The sequence below is a fragment of the Natator depressus genome, chromosome 6, assembly GCF_965152275.1.
Source record: "Natator depressus isolate rNatDep1 chromosome 6, rNatDep2.hap1, whole genome shotgun sequence".
Lineage (NCBI taxonomy): Eukaryota > Metazoa > Chordata > Testudines > Cheloniidae > Natator > Natator depressus.
Window position 1 is genome coordinate 963,706 of NC_134239.1, and position 6,139 is coordinate 969,844.

The 6,139-nt window shown below is 61.3% G+C and overlaps 1 long non-coding RNA gene across 1 annotated transcript; it reads left to right on the forward strand.

Annotated features, from left to right (window-relative positions):
• The first annotated feature begins 575 nt into the window (after positions 1-575).
• On the forward strand, positions 576-5,931 carry LOC141989805 (uncharacterized). Its single transcript, XR_012640027.1, has 3 exons — positions 576-592; positions 1,684-1,746; positions 5,861-5,931. It is a non-coding gene; the product is annotated as an uncharacterized LOC141989805 (long non-coding RNA).
• The last annotated feature ends 208 nt before the right edge of the window (positions 5,932-6,139 follow it).

A 6,139-nucleotide genomic window follows, 5' to 3' on the forward strand; every position in this document is an offset into this window, starting at 1 on the left:
AATGCATTCTGTCTAAACACATTGTCCAAAATGTATCAACTGAATGAAACCTCAAATGTTTTATGTAGCCATAAGGGGAGTGGGGTCTCAGGGGTGGAGAAACAAGGCAGGGGAGCCAGGAATTGGGATGGCAGAGGAAGGCAGGAATCTTCCTGGTTTTTCTCCCTGGCTCTGGGAGGTGAGTGGGGTCTAGTGGTTAGAGCAGGGGGTGCTGGAGGTCAGTTCTGAGAGTGGACTGGGGTCTAGTGGCTAACTACCTTTGAAAATTTGCCATTTCAGAACAGGGCGAGACTTGGAAATGAACTCAAAAGATGACTAGCTTTGTGAGGACGCTTTAACGCAGGCGGAAATACAAAGACGAATGATGCCAAGAGTCTTGTAAATACTATTACTAGCCATAGATCATAATTTGGTGATCAACATTGTGACACTGATGGGTGGAGGTGAAGCTGTTGATGTCGCTTGATTAAAATACATTTTCCATTCATCATGCCAGCTGTTGTGCAATTTAACTTCAGCTCCAAGTTGCCTGGAATTTACCTCTGGCTTCGACGGGCTCATACCAGATGCCTGTAGGATCTTTGCCTCTGAGGTACCCTTTCGGCTATCGGTTTAACAAAGTTTCTTTTCATTTAGGATCTGCCCCATAGGCAGAGTCGTAGATTCCACGTCCAGGAAGGGCGCAGCCAGGCCGGAGGGCTGCCCTCAATGAATTCCTGTTGGAACGAGAGCATGACCTTTAGAATAAACAACCTTTCTTGAGTGGAAAAGTGACAGGGATGGAGAATCCACCATGATCCTGGGGGCGGAATAGGGAAAGGAAGAAATGTGTAGGTAGATCAAAGTGACGGGGAACTGAGTTACGGGCATGCAGTTCTGACTCATCAGGAAATCAGAGAAAGATCAGAGGCCATTTGGATGGGAGCTAGGAAAAGACAAAGAATAAAGGGAAGGGTCTGAACATGAAAAGTCAGAGGTGGGAGCAGGGCTGGGAGCCAGGACTCCTGGGTCCTCTCCCCAGCTTGGGGAGGGGAGCGGGGTCCTGGGGGTGGAGAAACGAGGCAAGGGAGTGGGGAATTGGGATGGCAGAGGCAAAGGAAAACGGGTGGAATGGGGAATCTGCTGGCTTGCTGAGTTCACCTGCGAAGTAGCCTCAATTAACCCAAACCCAACGCAGGGCAGGGCGCTTGATGAGTCTCGAAGCCCGAACCGTGCCCTAAATACGGCTTGTTTGGCGGCCCCCCGCGACAGTCTGGGACCGCACCTTGCTGTTCCTCAGGGCTTAATTTGTAATGAAAGAGGAGCTGGGGCTCTCACAATTTTTTTTACTTTCATAACTGATGACACAAGCCCAGGGGGCGGGGGCTGAGCCCCAGAACATGCTGTTCTTGCCTGCAATGAGTCTGCAGGGACGTAGCCAATGAGAACTGTCAGTGGTGGGAACCCAAGGCTGGGATAGAAGAGGGTTTCAGCTGCGGGGTCGGGGGGGCAGGGCTGGGCTAGCAGGGGCTTCGGGTCGGGAAAGAGGGGCACCGGCAGAGCTGGGGGGCGCAGGGCTGGGCTAGCAGGGGGCTGTGGGTCGGGAGTGAGGGGCACCGGCAGGGCCAGAGGGGAATACACCGGAGTGCACAATCCACCCCTGTCCTGCCCCTAAGGTGTGCATTGATTTCTTTGCGGTTGCAGCTCTGGGGTGCAGTAACCCCGACTCATCCCTGGGTGGCAGCGTGGAGCTACATCGAGGATCAGGTGAGAGTTCTCCGACTGTCTCCCATGGCACCCCGCCGCTCTCTTCCCCGCGGCGCTGGTCTGGAGCCAGCCCGGCTCATCATCCCCGCTCCAGCCAATCTGCCCCAGGGTTCTCCCTTGCAGAGCTGGGCCTCTTGCGGTGCCATGTCTAGACACCGTCTGGCGACGGGGCTCACCTCGGCTGGACAGACAGACGGCGCCGGGTGACTCCGTCCCAGGCTGCCCAGCGTCTAATGGGATCCACCGACGGGAAGTTGGTGGAAACTGAGCCCGGGGTGAGGGTTGGCTCTGCAGAGTGAGGACCCCAACTGCCCTGTTTCGTCCCCTCCCCATTGCACTTCCCCATCTCCGGCCAGCTACAGGGGAGAGGCCCTGTGCCGGGAGAGGCTGGCTCTGCCCAGGGAACCACCTGCCAGCAGGGCGCTGCAGAGGAGTCCGAGGAACGGAGCCTGGAGCCTCGAGTGGACCAGGCTGGAAGTGCCGGATGGCCCAGCCGGGTGCAGGTTTCTGGGGGAGCAGCGGGGGCTGGAGCCAGAGCAGAGCGGCCCCAGAGAGAGACACCAACCTAGCCTGGGTTGGAAATTGGCAAGCGCCTGTTTGCTGGAGCAGGGACTGGTCTGGAGACGGTGCCCCAGGGCTCGCCACTCTCGGCTGGCCTGCCCCAGGGGCCCAGCCGGACCCACACTCGCTCACTTCGAACAGGAACTGTTGAAGTCTCTGCCCCGAGGGGATCTGTCCCCTGCCCCTTTCCCCCCAGCCCCAGTACCACATCCTTCCCCTGAGCCAGGTCTCTGAGCAGGGTGGCACCTACAAGTACCTACAGTGCCACAGCTCACCGAGCCCGCTGCTGGCACCCCAGTGGTTTGGGGCACAGACTAACTAACCCAGGGGTGACGCTGGTGGCAACGGTGGGGTGCCGATCAGCAGATTTGCCTGGGAGGGTTCCAGGGGCAGGTGCCAGGATTACGAGGGCCACACGGTGGGTGGAAACGAACAATCCCGACACTCAAAGTGAGCCCCCAGGTGCCGAGAGCAGGAAGAGGCAGGGTAGGGCAGGCAGGGAGATGCGGTCGCCCATCTTCATGCCCAGCACTTGGGGAAGGCCGGGGCGGGGCCAGCTGGATCCACTCTTCTGAACCAGCTGCCTGAATCCCCGGCTGGATTTTCTTGGCTTGCTGCTCCAAGGCGAAGCCCAGGAGATGGCTGAAGGACAGAGACACGATGTCCCAGGGGAATATGCTCCAGTGGCCTCGGGCTCGGATCACAGGTCCTGAGTGGAACTGAGAAGCCTTCAGCCTCTGGAGACAGGAAAGGGGAGATGCTGCGATACTGGGGGGTGGGGGGGTGCTATGGGATTCCTGTGCGCTGCTCAGCAAACGCTGGCCAGAGACTAACGTGTGCCCCGTGCAGCTGGAAGAGCGACCTGGGTATAGGGGGTGCAGAGCAAGGGGGCCCAGCCGCCTGGGCTGGGAATGGGACGAGCGGCTGGAGGGCGTGTTGAGCGGGCCGTTAACCAGCTGGTGGTGGAAGGGGGAGGCGCCGTGACCCACAGCGAACAGATGGAGGGAGGGAGATGTGGGAAGCCACCGACCGCCGATGGGAGGAGACAACGTTGAGACCTTTCAGTGGGGGGTGGGTTCAGGCTGCAGACCAGCCCCCGCTGGCTGTGATGGGGACATGGCAAACAGCGATCGCTCTGGCCACCCGGCGTTGGGCCACGGAAGGAGCCTTCCAGGAGCCCCTGTTTGTCACCACCGGGGCTTGGGCAGTCAGGGTGGTGGGTCCGGGCCGGTGTCGAGTCCTGGGGCCCGGGCGGGGCTCAGAACTGGGGTTGGAGGTGAAGAGCGGTAGCCTGAATTCGGGGACCTGGGTCGGAGTCCTAGTGCCGACGCCAGGGGTCAGGACCAGAGTTCAGGGGTGGAAGCCGAGGGTCCGAACCAGGGCTGGGAATCTGAGGCCGAGGCGGGCCAGGGCCCCCACCTCTTTGCACAGGCCTTCCAGGGCTGAAACAGGGCGGCTGGACTGATTGGGGGCACACGGGAGGCTCCCGGCCCGGCCCTGCGAGGCGTCGGGGCGCTGCGGGCAGCCCGAGTGGAGGCGGAGGCTGTCCCACGGCCCCCAGCTCCTGTCCCGTCCCTGCAGAACCCGACGCTCAGCCCCAGACACTCCCGCCCAGTAGACCCCCGGACCAACCCCTCAGGGCTCCCCCAGCCTTGCCTTTGCCTATCAGGGTTAGCGCAAGGGGCACCCCAGTGCCCCAACTCCCCAGCGGTGTCCAGTCCCTGTCGCCGGACACTCCCAGCAAGCACCAGGTGGGCTTACGACCCAGGAGCGGGTCCTTTCTACCAACCCGGCGCGGAAATCCATCGAAACCAGCCTCCGTCTGTTCGCAGGGGGCAGCCGCTGACAGGAGAGCAGAGAACGGGAGCAGAACCGGTCGCAAACACAAGTCGGACCCAGAACCGGGTTTACAACAGCGCCCGGGAGCCAGGCCCACACTCAAAAGGGGGCCCAGCCTGGCCCGCTCCACTTGTGCTGCACCCCCAGCTGCCATCTCCTCTCCAGCCTCTGACCCACGGCTCCATCCTCGCAGCCGGCCGGCCCAGGGCTTCTCCCACCCTGCCCTGCCCCCCTGGTCCTCTCCGCCCCCCGGCCTCTCCTCCCCACCTACTGCTCGCTCCTCTCAGCCGCGGCCGACCGCTCCGCTCGGGGCCCCTGGTGACCGTTTCGGGCTCCCCAGGGCCGGGGCCCGCCTTTCCCTGCCACTCTGCGGCGGGCTGGGTAAGTCGGCGGTTCCCCACCCACCCTGCAGAAGGCCACAAAGCCTAGTGCCTGGAGGTGCCCTGCCCAGTCCAGTCTCCACTCCTGCAAGTAAGTGCTTGTGGGTTCCCCATGCAGGCTTGGTTAGTGGGTCTCCTTGGGCCCCCAGGCCAGCCGCTGCTGCTCCCCCACAAACCCCACGCAGAGCAGCACCGGCTGCGATGTCTGGCGGGCGCAGCTTGTTCCACGTGTCGTGCTGCCCAGGCTTCCCAGGGCATCTCTCCCGTGCCCCACAGCTCGCCCCCCATAGAGCCCGGCCACCCCCTGGCTCAGGACCTTTCCTCTGGGCAGGGGAAGAGGGGTGTGCAGTGGGGAGGGGCTGAAGGGAGATGTAGGCCCTTGCTTTGCAGATCCATCACGCTGGGAAGTAGGGGAGGGGACAATGGGGTTTCTGAGCAGCGGGGTGGCTTTGTGGGGAGCTGAGCAGACTTGGGGGAGAGAGATGTTCAGCTGGAAAGTGTCAATGGAGGGGACTCCCAGCCCTCCCCCGTTGTAACCACTAGCCCCCACTCCCCTCCCAGAGCCAGGGATAGAACCCAGGAGTCCTGGCTCCCTGCCCACCCTGCTCTAACCCACTAGCCCCACTCCCTTGGCAGAGCTGGGGAGAGAACCCAGGAGTCCTGGTTCTGAGTGTCGCCCATCTGCGATGACTAGATTGCACTGCCTCCCGAGAGATGTGAGTGCCCGCGCGTGCTCCTAAATCACAGAGAATAAGCATGAGAAGGAGAAGCAGCAATGACACTGGCGTGGCTGCTCCATGACCCTAACGAGGGGATTCATTAATTCCAGTCCCTCACACGTAGCGCGCGGGTCTGATTCCCCGAGCAGGGGCCAGGCACACACACACGCGCTCCAGAACTGACTGGCCCATCTCTGCGCAAAGACCTTTGTCTCAGCCCAGCCCCAAATGGCAACGAAATCTCCGCCCTGCTCCGAGCCGGAGCGATCGCTCCCTCTGCTCCTGCCGCCTGCACGGTCCTGAATCGCTGAGACACAGAACCAGCATCTTCCCCCCCCAAGCAGGATTCGTTTTCCCCTAGGGGCATGAGGTACTCAGGAGGGGGGCTAACCTGGGGGGCTAGGACCCCAACTTTTTTCCGCTGGAAAAGGCCCATTTGGGTTCGAGGCGGGCTTGGACCTGATTTTTAAGCCTGGGCACAAGGGGGGGGGGCAACAAATGTGTTTCACGCCAGGCCCAGAAAAACGAACCCGGCCCTGGTCAGACACGCTTCCTGGAGGTGAGAATGTGGTTTAGCTGGCTGCTGCTCTTACTGAAAGCAGCGTTTTTCTGCAGAACAGGCTGGCTTTCAGCTGCGTGGGGATCCCAGAAGATTATGAATGGCCCCTGTCTGCCAAGGTGTGGTATGGATCCTGGGTTATTCTCCGGCGCCCCTTTGAACTTCACCTTGGCTGCTTGTTCCCCGGGGAACTGGCGCCAGGGTGAGTTCTCCTCCCGGTGCTAACTTGTCTTTCCTGTTCCCTTCGCCTGTGGCCGGATCTCCCGTTGTGTTGGGCTCGCAAGGCTCAGGCTACCTACAGAGAGAGCTCCCTTCCCTCTGGTCTCGAAGAAACC